The sequence below is a fragment of the Mustela erminea genome, chromosome 3, assembly GCF_009829155.1.
Source record: "Mustela erminea isolate mMusErm1 chromosome 3, mMusErm1.Pri, whole genome shotgun sequence".
NCBI lineage: Eukaryota > Metazoa > Chordata > Mammalia > Carnivora > Mustelidae > Mustela > Mustela erminea.
This window is the reverse complement of record NC_045616.1, coordinates 22,311,357-22,328,447: the sequence shown is the minus strand read 5'-3', so window position 1 is coordinate 22,328,447 and position 17,091 is coordinate 22,311,357. Positions and strand designations below refer to the sequence as shown.

The following is a 17,091-nucleotide window of genomic DNA, read 5'->3' as shown; positions in this document are numbered from 1 at the left end:
CTCTTAGAGAGTGTGTGAGTTAAAAACGTGGAGTCTGGTGAGTAAACACAGTATGTATGTGCACAATGCTCTCTGGGATTTTGCAATTCACAAGCTCTGAAGTTGAAGGTTAAAGTCCTCTGTAATGGACAGAAATGGGTAGGGAGAGAGAGAGAAAGACAGTCAGTATTCCAATTAGGATGTTTGCCTTGGACACCCAGTGGATAGAGCCTCAGGGCATACACTAGGGAGGAATAATGAGGCTGGATTGGAAATAATCCATAGACTTTTCAGGAGTGAGAAGGCGGTATCAGCTACAGGCTCTGGCAACTGATTCGAGACATTGGTGTAAAAGACGTCAAGTTGGATTTTAAGATTTTGAGTCTACGTCATTTGCAAGAGTTCATTCTAATAGGTTTTGAAATATACTTAAAAGTCATGCCTAATCTGGGAATGATGCATTTTGCTGGGCTGAAGAAAAAATAAACTAGAGGAATGTTTCACCTAAGAGGAAACCAAGTGGTCATCTGTGTTATTTTCCTGCAGAGTTCAGGTGTGTACATAAACGATAATACCATTTAAAGACCAGATATTATTATCAGAGTTCATGTGTGAGAATAGTCAACATCATAAAATAAGCAGGTGTTTGCACCCTAATGTAAAACACTCATTACAGTGACATTTTAGAGAATCTTAGAATTTCAGGATTAAAAATGACCTTAGAAACCATATAATCCAAATCTTTTAATCTTACTGATATAGACAATGAATTCAGAGAGATTACCCAGAATTAAGAAGTGACTAGAATCAGACTTCCTGACACTTGGTCACACATGGACCCTTGAATGATACAAATAGGTCAAAGGAACATTAGCTGTCCCAAAACTAACTCTTTTTGAAAGCACTATGTAATCATGAGATATGGTAAGAACCATCTCTCCTATGTTAAAAGCTCCTACATCTTGAGGCCTGTGGGCAATCTCTAGTACTTTTTAAAAAATTTATTTATTTATTTATTTGACAGACAGAGATCACAAGTAGGCAAAGAGGCAGGCAGAGAGAGAGGAAGAGAAGCAGGCTCCCCGCTGAACAGAGAGCCCGATGCGGGGCTCGATTCCAGGGTCCTGGGATCATGAACAGAAGGCAGATCCTCTAACCCACCGAGCTACCCAAGTGCCCCTATCTCTAGTACTTTAAAAGTCTTGATGACCATATCCTTTGAAAGACAGCAGGGATCAGGAAAACAAAGCATCAATACTACAAGTTCTAGAAAAGCTATATAGGAGACATCCAAGGACAGTTCCAGAATAAGATAGAAAAGAAACTGTTAACTTGGTAATACAGAAAAATAATTAGTACATAAATTCATAACATAGATTTCTTAATGTTATATTTCACAAAAATTGAATATATGTGTATAGGATGGCAACATAGAAAATATTTTTAACCATCTGTCACTACTGAAATTTGATCAAAGTCTTGATATATCTGCTATTTTAATAATATTGGCTTTAATTAAATTTTTCTCAATATCCATTTCCATACTTATAAGCTGTTTTATTTCTTTTACAGTAACTTCTAATTCTTTGATAAAGATGTTTTAATTTTTTTTTTTTTTCGGAGAGAGAAAGAGAGAGGTGGGGGCACGGGCAGAGGGAAAAGGAGAGTCTGAAGCAGACTCCACGCTGAGCAGAGCCAGGCATGGGGCTCAAGCTCTTGACCCTGAGATCCTGACCTGAGCCAAAAATCAAAAGTGGGATGCTTCATTGACCGAGCCACCCAGGTGCCCCTCTAATTCTCTGAAACCATTTTCAACCAGCATGTATTTGTAAATGCTACAATTAAAAGGGAAGAATGCTCCGTGTTGATCACTTTAAGACAGTGTCTTTATTCCATAGTGACATTTCAGCATAATGCCTTCTACATTCTGTTTCACATAATTTTTGTAAAACCTTTTGAATTTTAGAACGTATAAAGTCCTATCAGACGGTGTTTCTGCTGTGCTTAGCCCCAGCTCAACTAGCAGTTTAGCAGGGCATCTGAAAATGGCTCAGCCCCTTCCCACGTAGCACAGTGGGACAGCAGAGCGTTCCCTCATCCCATTAAATGCCACTCATATCAACCGTCCAGATATCTAAAAGGCTCCTTAGAGAGTTTCCTTTAAAGACCACTTTGCCGTGGGGTTTTTAGGATCTAATAGAAGGAAAAATCTCTATCTTTTATTTGGGGTTTTCAAAGAACTGGTACAAAGTGTTACTCTGTCTCTATTACTCTTTCTAAACAATAAAGCAGCAGGAGGTGGTGGAAACTGAGGAGATCTGAAATTTAGACCTTTGGTTTGAAACTCTTATCCTGTCCCTAGCTCTGTGATCTTAGACACTGAAACGCCACCAGTGTGCTTACAGTAACTATTTCCAAAAGTGAATTGAGAATCAACAGAGATAATTATGTGGAAACATTTTATAAACTGTGAATTACTGAACAACTGTTAGTCACTGTTACTCTTTTTTGTTTGTTCTGATTGATTTTCTCTTTGCGTCAAGGAACGTGCCATCTCCCTTGATCCAGGACTTGGCTGCTTTCCAGAATTGCCTGATTAAGTAAACCCCTCTACAACAGCAATTTTTCAAAGTATATTCTAACAGTTTCAATTAAAAAAAAAATTGAAGCACGGTGTACTATGTACCCCTCTTACATATGATGAAGGTAAATATCAGGATATGAAAGTCTGAAACGTCTCACCTGTTTTAGTTTCCAGACTTGATTTGACTATGGAATCCTATGCTTTCTATGTCTGGTCCCTCCCTTCTCTTGCTTTTTCTTTTAACATAACACCTGTTAAGTGTTCTGCTTCAAGAATTTCATGGAACACAGTTTAGTAAGATCTGTTCCAAAAGCTTCGAATGATGATTACACTTGATCAGGTTTTGCTTTTCCTAAGAACTGATTCTATACAGTGTGATTATTCGGTATAGGAGGACTTTATCAGAAATCCTGTTCTGTGTTTCTGGAGTATTTTACGCTCATGTATTTTTTTCAAATTAACAAATTTTGTTCTGTTATTCTTTTCATGCTGTATTTGTATAGATCCCTACTATTTTCCAACCACTGCCTAATGTCTCATCATCTCCCTCAAGGCCCAGTATCAAGCAATAAAACTGGAGTGGGGAAGTACCCTTATCCTCACTTTAAGGTTCGGAGCCTTAATTGAGATCACACAACTGTTGTGGGACGACCAGCAGCACAAAGCAAGTGTCCTCATTCTTGCTCACTGAGCTTTCTCCTACAGTGCAGAGCTTCCTGACTCCTCGTCTTTCATACCATGCACCTCCAATCCTCTTTGCTGTCTTCCAGTGCCAAAAACGAGTGTATTTTCTGCTTTCGGTCAGATATGTAAAGGGGAGAATTTGCTTATTTTTAGCTGCCTGATAACTGAACTCAATCTTTATTCGTTACAGTCTTTGGGAATGTGGGGCTGGAGGGGGGTTTGGGAGGGTTCTCTTTCATTAGAATTACTTAAGAGAAATTTCCCATTCTCAAGTTCAGACCAAGATTTATTTTAGAAACCTCCAAGATTGTGGTTATGTCAGATTTTTTAAGCATTAGACTGAATCCACTCAAAGGTTTGGGTTCATAATTCCACAGCGGAGAACAGTCTGTGCTATAAACAATGGGACTTTCCCTGCCACAAGGACACGGCAATGTTTCCTATGCAAGAAAAGCAATTGTTCAAGTGTTGCCCATCTGGAGCCATACAAGGGCTCAGAATACACTAATGCAACCGAGAAAACAAAAGGGAAAGCTTTTTGCCATGTACTTTTCCCCATGCCTTTGACATGTTGGCAGCTCAGTAACATTCTCGACATTTCTGAGCTGTTCGGAGCAGCAGCACACGAACAGAAAAGTGTGACTTAGACTCCACTGGCATGTCATCAGGCTCCAGCACAAGGTAACATTCAGTTGGCTCCTCTTGAGATAAGCTGAATGCCAGGTAATTTATAGCCAAGCGAACTGGATGGTCGGGATGGTGTGAAAACCGCGCCGGGTACCAAATTCTGCAATAATGTCTCCACTGGACTCCATTTGCTCCTGCCCCAGGATTTTTACTTATTTATTGTTTTACGAGGTGCAGCCTACAAATCAATAAGTTATGCAGTATTGATTCCCGTCGGGGGTATAAGCGATTTCTCATTTACCTGACAACACGTATGTTTCCAGGCTTGGAAACTGTGGGAAGATAGAGGGTTTCCCTAAATCCAGTCATCAATTACACATTATAAAATTAATTTCATACGATCCTTTCGATTTTTGACCCAATACGTACATTAAAATCTTTTCGGTCAATTTTGGAAGCCTAACTCGAGTAAAGTTGCGAAATTAAAACAGAGCTCCCCCGTGACTTTCTACCTTGCTGATTCTGCTGCCGGAATTGTGCTGGCAGGTGAGGGATAGAGAGGTGACAAATGGAGCGGAGCCTGATGAGGCGGTCACCAGGGCAAGAGATCGCATTAATGAAACCAGACAAACTATCCACTAGTTTTTGAAGTGATCTATTCCTGAGAGACTTACCTGCCTGGATAGCATCCACACGTTCCTTTGTTGTCTGCCTTCTACACTGGTTCCAATGATGGGGACGAGAGGAAGATTTTTTTTTTTAAGATTTTATTTATCTATTTGAGACACAGTAATAGAGAGAGAGAGCATGAGTCTGAACAGAGGGAGGGGCAGAGGCGGAGGGAGAAGCAGACTCCCCGCTGAGTAAGGAGCCTGATGTAGGGTTTGATCCCAGGACCCTGAGACCATGACTTGAGCCAACAGCTGCAGCTTAACCAAATGTGCCGCCCATGTGTCCTAAGAGGAAGAATATTTCGTTAGCATATTGCCTGCAGGGTTGGCTGGGTCCCCAAGTCACAGTCTTTGACAAAATCCTGCCTGGGTTCTGATTATTCAATTCTCCCCACATTTCCCTTCAGACCTTGGCTGTTCCTCACATTCTGTACCATTGCTTTGTGTCATACACTTGTCCACTGTCCCTATGTGGAAGTGCCATGTTTTACCTCTCCCTGCCTTATTATATTATACCAGTCATGTCTGTTCACATATGAATGGCCCACCAGTAGGGGTCCCACTTGCAAGACTTTTTACAAACACTGCGTAGGAAGTCTTTCCCTCTAGGAGAAGAGTGAACTAGGGTCCCAGACTTGGTCCCAAGCTGATAGTCATTGCAGGAAAATAATGCATGCATGTGTTTTACAATATAGGGTATATCTTCTGGCTCATTCTCCCACCCACATACCCATCCTGGAATATGACTGCATTCATATCCAGTTTATTTAATAAATTACTTACAAACAGTAGAATTTTGGTGAATTTAAATGATCAAAGTAACACATTTCTACAGATGCCTAAAATTTCGTATTTTTCTCTTAGTTTTCTTTCTTTAACTCTCACATTTAAATCGTGCAGATAAGTTTCCCATCATACACACCTGGTTCATATTCTCCTTCTATGCTATTAGACATATTTAGACACCATTATTGTCCATAACTGTGCCAACTGTTTTTTCTACAAGCAAGAACAGGCAGATAAAAAGGATCAGGCAACACAATGATAGTTGGAAATAAATATTTTAAAAAATGCTGTTGAATTATGTTTAACTCCCATGGTTATGTCTTTTATACAAGAATAGTGAACTGCACTGCTGATTAACTTGAAAAGAACACACTAAAATTGTTTAATATGTTAATTATTTTAGAAACGCCATTAGATACTCAAGTTTCTTTCCATGCTGTGCTGGCTTATTCTTTCTATTCAAGTGTTCTCATCTCAGTATTTTATAATGGCAGATGCAACTCAACATTGTACAGTATCTCACAGCATTTGCATTTTTATGTAGAGTTTTACACCATTAGACCTCTCCAGTCTCCATGATAGATCCATAAAATGAAAGACTTCAAAGACATGTGGGAAGGGTTTTCACTGGGGGATGGAGCAGGTGGAGTGTAGCTGACTATATTCCCAAGAAGTGCTCTCAGGGTATTTGGTGAGTGTGAGTGTCTGTCCTTTGGGAAAAGATAGCTGAAGTTAACACTACTTTAAATATCTCAAAATGCAATTAGCTGATTGTGCTTTGAATTTTTTTTTTTTTTTTTGTCCCTGGTGTTTGATGATTCTGCCTCCCTAAATTTTCTTTTCAAAATTAGATGCCAGACCACTAACAAAAATATGGAACAAAAGCAATCTTCACCACTGTTGAACATTTCTTCTTTGTGTGATCAGGACACAGCTATGCCCACCTGCATGGGTCCTCTTCTCTGCAGAGGCTGTGACTGATGGATAACAGAGCAACTATGGAAGAGGACATAAAAGTGGGGGCAAACTGAATCCCAGGCAGGAGAGTACAGCCCTCAGATGTCAAATTAACTGAGCCAGGAAAAGACCAAGATGTAGCTCTGCATGCTAGAAATTGTATGTTTTCACATGATGTCTACTTCTCTAAGTTTGATATATAAGAAGACTGCAGAGGGTAAAATAAGACCATCTCTTAAGGCAGAAATACACCAACTTAAGTGCCAAGAATGAGCCAGGACTCACATATCACGATGTGCTTTCTGGTTATAGCTGAAATATGTACTTAAATCCTCAGTAGTCCCCAAAAGGAATGTGGAAAGAACAGGGCAACTGATAGTCTGTGATTGCTGGAAAACACTGAGATGGGGAGCCTATCTTCTCAAATAAGGATGGGGAACAGCAGCAGCAGAGAGAGAGAGAGAAAAAGAGAGGGAGAGAGAGAGAGAGAGCATGCACCAAAGAATAGGGGGACTTACTAAATGCTGCAAAACAAGTAAAACAAAAATTAATTTGGAAAATACTAAAGAGGATGCTTGAAGAAATAATTTAAGGAAGAAACCAGAGGAAATGCTTTTATAAAAGAAACCCATTTAGATATATCAATGAGAAACAAAAATATATGGCACCTGTGGAACAAGAGCAGAAAAGCATGACAAGAACAGGTTGAGAAGTCAGTTAATATACTTCATCTTTGACTATTTCTGGAATATGTATAAAATGTATTAAGCTCTTAGTCCACTTTCTATAAAGTAAGATAGTATTTGGTGTATTATCTGATCAAAAAACAATACATCCAGAAGCCAATAAAAGCTTTAAAAGATGTTATGAAATGACCAAAAGTATTTTTATAAATTAAAAAAAAAGTATTCTTATAAATAACTGTCAAATCCCATTAATATAATACTTAGTAAATGATGAGATCACTAGGCTCTGAGCCCAATGAAGCCATGAAATACTTGTCTTATTCACCACTGTATACGAGTGTGGGCATGTCTGGTACAGACTCAATAAACGTTATTATTCTAAGTTGGGTTCCATATTAGGAGAGCCTGAGACAGAGATTCTTGACTGAGAGAGCACTCCCAAGGGGAGCATGGAAGGACATGAGGAAAGCAGAGGTGTGTAAAGAAAACATGCAATAACAAAATACTACAGACTTGGTGGTTTAAATGACAGACATTTGTTTCTCCATCCAGAGGCTGGGAAGTCCAAGATCAAGATGCCAGAAAGGTGAATCCATTCTGAGACTCTTCTCTTGGCTTGTAGGTGGCCCACATCTCACTCTGTACTTACAGGAAAAGACAGAGAGCAAAGGAGTGAGCCTCTCCAGAGTGTCTTCTTATAAGTGCAGTAACCCCATTATGAGGACCCTAATCCGCCCTATGATGCCATCTAACTCTAATTATATTCCAAAAGCCTTATCTCCAAATACCATCACAGTGGGACTTAGGGCTTCAACATAGGAACTGCAAGAGGGACACAACCATTCAGTCCATGACACAGTTTCAGAAGACTGGCCTCTTACTATGACCTAGTCTGGTCCCACCAAGATCTCTTAAACACAAACTGCACCACCAAGGCTACATATATGAAATAGATATTCTTGGTTGCCTCTGAGGACACCATGTTTTAGGAGTCATCTCCAAAAATGAGCCAGCTGTCAGAGGTCTCAAGGCTGCCATTTTGACTCAGATGCGCTTTTTGGTCATGACACCAACGTTAAGTGTTGCTCCCTGACCTTGGCTATTCTGGGATATTCTCAACCTCATTAAGTGACAGAATTATCCACTGTCAATCCTGTCATACAGAGGACTGCCATTATTGAGGTACTCAAGAATGCTGGTGTGCACCAGCACATCCTTTGTTGCTTTGGCATTCTCAACTGGAGTCTCTTCCAATTTTATCTAACAGATTCATTCCAACACCTGCTCTTCTCCGAGGCTGTGGAACCATTCTTACACACTCTCCCATAGCTGTTCTGCCATCTCTAACTCACACAAGGTGGGCCATCGCTTTTTGCAATTTTCTAAGAGTGGTCTGAGAAGCATAGGAAGATCATCTCCAAAGGCCTGTGCCCAGAGGTTAATTCCTGAGGCATGAAACTTGTGCTTCAAGTTTTCGTCTCTTATTAAAACTCTCTCTTATCCATAATTGTCCCTTCTGGTTCAGTACTTTTAGTGTCCACTCACAGGGCTACTCTCCAATTCTTTTTGGCATATATGAAGCATGTCATATTAGCCAGGTCTGATAGTTCCTTTGGTATAACATTCATCTCTTTGCTTCACATAATGAACATTTCCATTTTCAAGTCATGCTCAGATTGGACAAAATTATTGGTATGGTGGCGGAACACCTGGGTAGCTCAGTGGGTTAAGCAGCTGCCTTTGTCTCAGGTCATGACCCCAGGGTCCTGGGATTGAGTCCCACATCAGGCTCCTTCCTCAGTAGGGAGCCTGCTTCTCTCCGCCTCTGCTTGCCACTCTGCCTGCTTGTTCGCACTCTCTCTCTCTCTCTCTGACAAATAAATAAATAAATAAATAAAATCTTAAAAAAAAAAATTATTGGTACAGTGGCAAGGATGGTAGTTGAGGGAGAATCCTGAATAGGTCAAGACTGTCCCGAAGAATAACTGCCACACTTCCACCTTCGAACAAGGGTGACCATTTTTCTCTAATAAAGCCGAGTACACTAAGTCCACAGGACTTGAGGGCTCAGGAGAATCTTGGAGTTGGTATATTTCAACTGCCTCTACCTTTATATAACCATCCTTAGTCTCATGCACCCACCCTTCCTATCAAGGCCCTCCTTTGGCATATATATAAAATTTATTTATTTCTGACTGAATGCTAGGCATCTGCAAAGTCCTCAAGAAGTTTGCTACATTCTCTAGGAAAACCATGCCTGGAACATATTCCAACTCCATATCTTTTAATCCAGTTCATTATAACAGAAACTTATGAGCACCAATTATGTACAAAGCATCTCACAGAATACTCACTACCTTCTCTTACTTATTTTGTGTTAAGCGATGTGGCACTGCCCCTCACATCCATGCCCCCATGTAAAAACCATGTAGCTAAAAGTGTTGTCCTCAGTGAACGCTCCCTATTTGTACACCTTTAAGTAAGGGCCAATTACAAAGTTCCTTGTCCAAACAGACTAAAAATTCCAGTGGTCAGTTTGCTGCTGAGTAGCCTGTTCTGTTTGGATAATGGGAGTAATGAAGAAATAATAAATAATTAATGGAGTAATGAAGAAATAATGAAGGAGCAATGAAGAAATAATAAATCTAGATTGTTGGTTTGGACAAAAGAAATAATAAAACGATGGTGGGAGGTTATTAGAGTGGGTTTTAAAGAGAATATCCCAGGAAATTGTGAATGACTGCTGTCCCCATGCTCCTTAGAGATCACCATAGAAATTTAGATCATCTTTTCCACTCAACAGCTTAGATAATAAGAGGTTGATGGAAAGTCTGGGGTATGGCAGAACAAGAAAAATATAATATCTGTCATGTCTTACTATGTACTCTGCTCAGTGCTTGAAATGCATTAGTTCATTCCATCCTTCTAAACACCCTAAGTTCCATGATGTTTATCCCCAAGTACAGATGAGAACACTGAGGTAAAAGAACTTAACTACATGTGGAAGTTCAGCACCAGAAGTAGCAGAGTTCTGAATTAACCCCAAGGCTGAAGGACTGTGAATTCAGTAGCCTTATCTACTACTTTAACTCAAAGTTAAAAAAACAAAAACAAGGGTGCCTGGCTGGCTGGGTCGGTTAAACATCGCCTTCAGCTCAGGTCATGATCTCAGGGTCCTGGGATGGAGTCCCTCATTGGGGACTCACTCCATTGTTCGAAGCAGGGAGCCTGCTTCTCCCTCTCTCACTACTCCTCCCCACTGCTTGTGCTCTCTCTCTCAAATAAATAAATAAAATCTTAAAAAAAATAGAAACAAAAACTAAAAGCAGGAACTCCATTATCTGTCATGCATCTATAAACTGAATGTTTCTGTCCTTTCATGGTCTCAATTTTTCACCTGTACAATGAAAACATTTTATTTTATGAACTCTAATAAAATTTCCACCTGCAATATTTCATATATCCAATCGGTCGTTTACTTGGTGACCTCGCATCAGGTGTCCAGAAATGTTAAAGTACACCACTCAAAGACCTGGGTGGTATAAATTCAAATAATTTACTTGTCTTACATTACTTTGTTTTTCATAGGAGATTTTACCAGGAGACAAAAATAAGCCATCACCTGTGTTCTTTGCTTCTTTCCTTGAACACCTTGCACCAAATATTATAGATACACATATATATATATAGATAGCTATCTATATATCTATATATCTGTATATATATATATCTCTATATATATATCTGTGTATTGTAATATCTGTAATATAGATATATCTATATCTATATCTATCTATCTTTCTGTACGTGTGTATATCTCCAAGAGTTGGGCCTCATCTTTCTTACCCTAAGGTTTTCTCTATTCTAGACACAGAGAATACTTATTAAAAACACTCCATATTTATGCAATTGACAAACTGTTTTTCTCATTTTCTTTCCAGCTCTTTAATAATGAAACAATGAAAAAAGGGTCTGGAATGTTTCCTCTGATGGCTGAAATCTATTACTTGGCCCATAAAGTTGATGTCAGGAAAACACAGGATCTTTTATGATCACACATTTTTACATCCCAGAAGCTATAAATGTTTCCCACAAAAGTCTTAAAATACTTTTCCTACTCTATTCTTTGTGTTTCTAGCAGCCTTACACACTCTACATGTCATAAATGATTACTCTCACCATGATTCTCTGTTGTGTATGGATATAACTCATTTTATTAATTACTTAGTATGTGTTTTCTCATACACTGTGCCATCTTATGAGTATGCATAGATTTAATATCTGTGCATTTTCATTTTCCCACTTTCATTTTAAAATAGACATATTTTGCTCCTTGTTCTCTTGAAAAAACTAATGCCAGAAAAGAAATCTACACTGAATTCATCGACACTGAATTAGTTTGTGTCTTACTGGCCATGGGCTGGCTCTGTCGGAAATCAGTCCACGGGGTACTTACAGAGTCAGTTGCACTGGTTATTTGTTACTTCACTAATCCCTTTTCTGTGCTTTTCACCCTCGCTCTGTTCTACATCACAGGGAACACCATTTTTCCTGCCAGCTAGCTTCTCTTGCCAACTAGCTTCTTGGCAGGTTTAGGCAAAGGTGAAAACAGGGAGGTGAGAATAAGAGAAATCAGAGTCTTTCTTCCTCTCTTATGGGATGGTTAGACACTGTGGCAACATCTTTGGCAGGGGCTGCATCTCCTGAGCTCCTGTAGAACAGGCCCCACCCAGCCCCGCTGCACCCCAACCACTAATGGCCATGGTTCTAACTCCCCTCACACAGCCCAACTTTTGGATCTGGTATTACTACCTCTTCCTTCTGCACCATCTGCTCCCAGACTACTCGTGCTTCCAGCTGTTATTAATCTTGGATTGGCCTCATTATCCCGGAATGATTCACCAGCAACTCTATCACTATGCCAACAATTCCTTGAATTTTACTCTCTCTTTTTGAAAGACTTACTACTGTTTCTCTCTCTCTCTTTTTCTTTCTTTCTTCCTTTGGTTTGGTCTTATAGATTCACCCACACTTGCTCATTTCCCATTCTTTCACCCAGACTTCTTACATATCAGATTTGTGCAAGGGAATGTAAGGGTGGGAGCCCACCTGGAAGTAAGATGCACATTTCTTCCCATCCTTTCTGGAAAATTACACTCCGGGAGAAAAGACAGATGTTGTATACTAAGTTGTAGACATGATACATAGTGTAAGGAAATTATCTGATATTATGGCATCAACTAACAAGAGAAAGTAAGCCAACAAGAAGGGTCAGGAGAGAACTTATTTTAAAAAATATATTCTATCTAGGGGCCCCTAGGTGGCTCAGTAGGTTAAGCCTCTGCCTTTGGCTCAGGTCACAGTCTCAGGGTCCTGGGATCGAGCCCCGCATCGGGCTCTCTGCTCACCAGGGAGTCTGCTTCCTCCCCTCTCTCTACCTGCCTCTCTGCCTCCTTGTGATCTCTCTTTCAAATAAAAAAAAAAAATCATACACACACACACACACACACACACATATATCCTAACTTCATTTCCCATTACAAACACACACACGCACATATATATTCTAACTTCATTTCCCATTTTACAAATAATCTATAAAATCTTCATCAGCATTTGCCTTGAGCATATCGAGATATGAGGACAAGCAATGTGGAAGGGAAGGAGGCTTCCTCTGTTAGGCATATTCTTCTATAACCTTTGAGTAATGTGCTAACAGCAGGCAATGCATATTCAAAAACATCATTTAAAATTACCTATAAATTGGGGCACCTGGGTGTCTCAGTGGGTTAAGCCTCTGCCTTCAGCTCAGGTCATGATCTCAGGGTCCTGGGATCGAGCCCCACATTGGGCTCTCTGTTCGGCAGGGAGCCTGCTTCCCCCTCTCTCTGCCTGATTCTCTGCCTACTTGTGATCTCTCTCTCTCTCAAATAAATAAACAAAATCTTTAAAAAATTAAAATAAAAAAATAAAATTACCTATAAATATCGGAGGGGTGCCCAGGTGACACAGTCTGTTAAGCAACTAACTCTTGGTTTTGACTCAGGTCATGATCTCAGGGTCCTGAGATTAAGCCCTGAGTCAGGCTCCCCACTCAGCAGGGAGTCTGCTTGATATTTTCTCTTCCTTTTGTGTCCCTCCTGCTCAAGCTCACTCTCTCTAAAATAAAGAAATAAATCTTTTAAAAAAATAAGTATGAAGTGAATTAGGTGAATACTTTTTCCTGATTTAAATAGATATCCGAAGAGTCACATGACAATTCACTATGGTTTTAGAGATTCTCTGGCTAGTAGAATGTCCCCTATCAGGATGAGGGTGACACAAAATATTTCAAGTATTTCAGCAATAAATGTGAGTGTATGTTAGATAACCAGTGATCCCAAATGTTTAAATAATAAAGGACTCTGGAAGGGCCAGTTGTCTCTGTAATCCTTCATTCAGAACCTCCTATGTCCACACTAAAGACCACAGGGTTTTGGGACACCTGTGTGGCTCAGTGGGTTAAGCCTCTGCCTTTGGCTCAGGTCATGATTCCAGGGTCTTGGGATCAAACCCTGCATCAGGCTCCTGCTCAGTGGGACACCTGCTTCCCCTACTCTCTCTCTCTGCCTGCCTCTCTGCCTATTTGTGATCTCTGTCAAATAAATAAATAAAATCTTTAAAAAAAAAAAGACTACAGGGTTTGCATGTGCAAATATAAGTATTTAAACCTGTCCCCATATTTCACCTTGCGCTTTATTTAGCTTGGAAAGACCACCTTAGGTTAAAGCTCTTGTGACTTGTTTTAGTACTTTCTTATTTTTTGTGTGTTCAATATGATCAAAAATATTTACAAATCATATAGTATTTCCCTGATATTGTGTCTGGCCCTGAGGATGATACGATAAATAGAATATATATCTTCTCCTTTAGGAATTTTTTTGTCTGAGAGATGCAGATACACGAGTAAGTGCTTATAATACCATATGATAGATCCCAAGAGGGAGGGTAACATAGTTATGGGAGCCCAGTAGAAAGGCATCCAGCTAGGCTTGGAAAATCATGGAATGCTCACCAGAGGACATAAGAACTAACTGGAAGAGGAATCAAAAGTTTCCATCAGTGGGAGTACACAAACTGGAATGTTAACTCCTTTTTTGGGTCACAAGACTGAGAACAAACACAGGTTAATTTTCGAACGAAGCAAAAACAATATGGTACTTAATTTAGGAGATCCAGTTTATAACTGTTATAAAAGACTGTAACTTATTTACATGAACTGCTGGACCCCCACCAATGCCACGTAAGGGTGATTGCTAATGAAACAGATTCCACAACACGCCAGCCACAAATACCGTTTTTCTTAGAACTAAGCCATAGGGTTTGTTTTACCCCGAGGACTCCTTATCCCCATAAAGGCATTATAATTAGAGTCCTAATTAGTAAAGTTTCTCATTATTCTTAATTAAATTAGACATTAGCCAGACATCAAAAATCATAATACACACCAATTATTTGCCAGAGTAAGTTATTCATATCATTTGCTTTATGCTTAATGTACAGCCAAATGGAAAACAAAACAAAACATAAAAGTACAGCCAAATGTGGCAAATAAAGCCAACAACCTTACCCCTTGTTAGAACTCCTTCATAGCAGAGTTCCTTGCCTGCCCAGAGGGCTCACTGGCTCCCTTCCCCATGGCTTTGTCTCTGTTGGTTCTGAACTTGACTTTGACTCTCAGGAGCGTTCTCTGCCCTGCTCTTTAAGAGAAAGTCAGGGAGATTCTAACAAACATCTTAGCTCATTAACCATGACCATGCTCCCTCTGACATGATGCAATTCTTTTATTTCATCTCTGTTCATTTCCTGGCCAGGATGGTCACGTGACCATGATTCCAAGTTCCCCTTTTTTTTATTCTTTTAGTAGATGGTGGAGATGCCTTCCCCCTCACCCCCCGGGAGAGGATGAGGCCATGCAACATGATCTCATTGTCCTTAGTTGTCATTTCACCAATATGAAGATTTTCTCACTTCTACCCTCTCTCAATATAGACAGAAAAACACAGTCACTTCTTTCTAAGTTGAATTCTTTTACCTTGGCTCTTTTTCACAAACAGTATTTTTAACATCAAGCAAATGCTCTTGCTTTGCTGTGCTGCATTTTTCATTTAATATTAATATTCCCTATCCACTGGCTCCATTGTCTTTGTCTGTAAAGGTACCATTGCCTGCACATTATACAAAAGGCTGTTTCTTGATTCTATCTGTGTATTAGTTTCTCTGTCTTTGTCTCTCTCACACACAAAATACGCACACGCGATGGCATGTATAATAAGCATGGATTATACAAATACTATACAAATGCAGTATAGGGAGGGAGCAAATGGCTGAGAAAAGGTTTTCTAAGACCGAGGTTTGATCTAGGCTCTGGAAGAATCAGTCAGATTTTTCTAGAGCAGCAGTTCTCAAACTTTCTTATCTCAAAACCCTTTATGTTCTTATAAGTAAGTGGGGATTCCAAAGTGGTTTTGTTTATCTGAATTTTATCTCTCCTCATGCTATAATTTGAAAAAGAAGTTTCTAGGGGTGCTTGGGTAGCTCATTTGGTTACCTGTCTCCCTATGGCTCAGGTCTTTATCCTGGGATTGAGCTCTGGGTCATGTTCCCTGGTCAGCTGGAAGTCTGCTTGTTCAACTCCCTCTGCCTTGCTCATGCTCTCTCTCTGTCTCTCTCTCTCTCTCTCAAATAAATAAAATCTTAAAAAAAAGAAATTTACAAAATATTTTAAATTGATTTACAAATAATCATAAAAACCCATTAGATGTCCACATAAAATATATTTTTATAGGAAATAGCCACATTTTCCCTCAAATGTCAGAAAACCATTGTTTTACAATTTTGCAAATCTCATGTCTGATTTAACAGAATGATGTTAGTTTCTCATATCAGTTCTGCATTAAATCTGTTGCAGAACATTGTTTTGATTGAAGGTGTAGAGAAATTCCTGAATCACAAGTGTATTTATAAATCAAGGAAAGATAATTTCAATAGCCATATAAGATAATTGAGCTCACCCTTCTTTGATATTATACTAACACTCTGACAAGTGGTAAACTCTTACAGGCTAGTTGCGATGTGCAATCTGAAACTGTATTAGTGAATTATTCATACTGTTTCAAGGCACACTGGCCTGTTTTGATATTTTGATATTTTACATGAACCACTGTGCACACTGGTCATTTGAAAAATATTCTTTCATAGACTTATGCAGAACTTTTGATTTTTAACACCATTCATTATACAGTGTAAAAATATCCCATTCATTATCAGAACTACCTTTTAAGCACTGAGAAATGGCCAAGCCTACAGTGGCAAATAAAAATTTTTCAGAATTTTATAAAAACATATGTTTATATAAAATAAAAAATTAAAAAAAAAATTTTTCAGAATTTCAACAGTCATGCCAAATTTCAAATTTTATCTCTGGTAACATATACTATCCATTCTTTTACTTGAAATGATAAGCTCACTTTGCTCATTTTCCAGAGAAGTTCTGCCAAATACCCAATTCTGAATAATTTTAATTTTCAAGTATTCTTTCAAATGTATTTTCATTAAAAAATATGGTGGTTCATCTCAAAACTCAAACAACTGCACAATGTTTTGGGGATATAACCATTGTATTTTAGTGTCCAGAATAAGTGGTTTATGTATACTTCCCTTTTTGCCACAGAGAATGTTCAAAAGTTGAGTAAGGAGGAACCATGATTTAATAAAAATAATAATTTACTGCCTTTTTAAAAAGATTTTATTTATTCATTTGAGAGTGTGAGAGAGAGAAGGAGCAGGGAGAAAGGCAGAGGGAGAAGCGTCTCCCTTGCTGAGCAGTGAGCCTAATGTGGGGCTTTATCCTGGGACCCTAAGACTGCAACTTGAGCCAAAGGCAGATGCCTAACTGACTGAGCCACACAGGTGCCCCTAATCTTACCTCTTTACTAAAGATATTCCTAAGTAAAATTCTTCCTGCCTCTTACTCGCTCTCTAACTTTAAGTGCTGGCAGTGAAAAATGTAGTAATCACTTGTATAATTTGGTGCCAATGTTGTGATTGGTGCCAAGTGTTTCTATCATTTTATAAA

The 17,091-nt window shown here is 39.2% G+C and overlaps 1 long non-coding RNA gene across 1 annotated transcript; it reads right to left on the bottom strand.

Annotated features, from left to right (window-relative positions):
• Positions 1-4,722: 4,722 nt before the first annotated feature.
• Positions 4,723-14,714, bottom strand: LOC116585990. Its single transcript, XR_004283838.1, has 3 exons — positions 14,584-14,714; positions 5,468-5,544; positions 4,723-4,830 (listed from the first exon to the last, which is right to left on the bottom strand). It is a non-coding gene; the product is annotated as an uncharacterized LOC116585990 (long non-coding RNA).
• Positions 14,715-17,091: the final 2,377 nt, after the last annotated feature.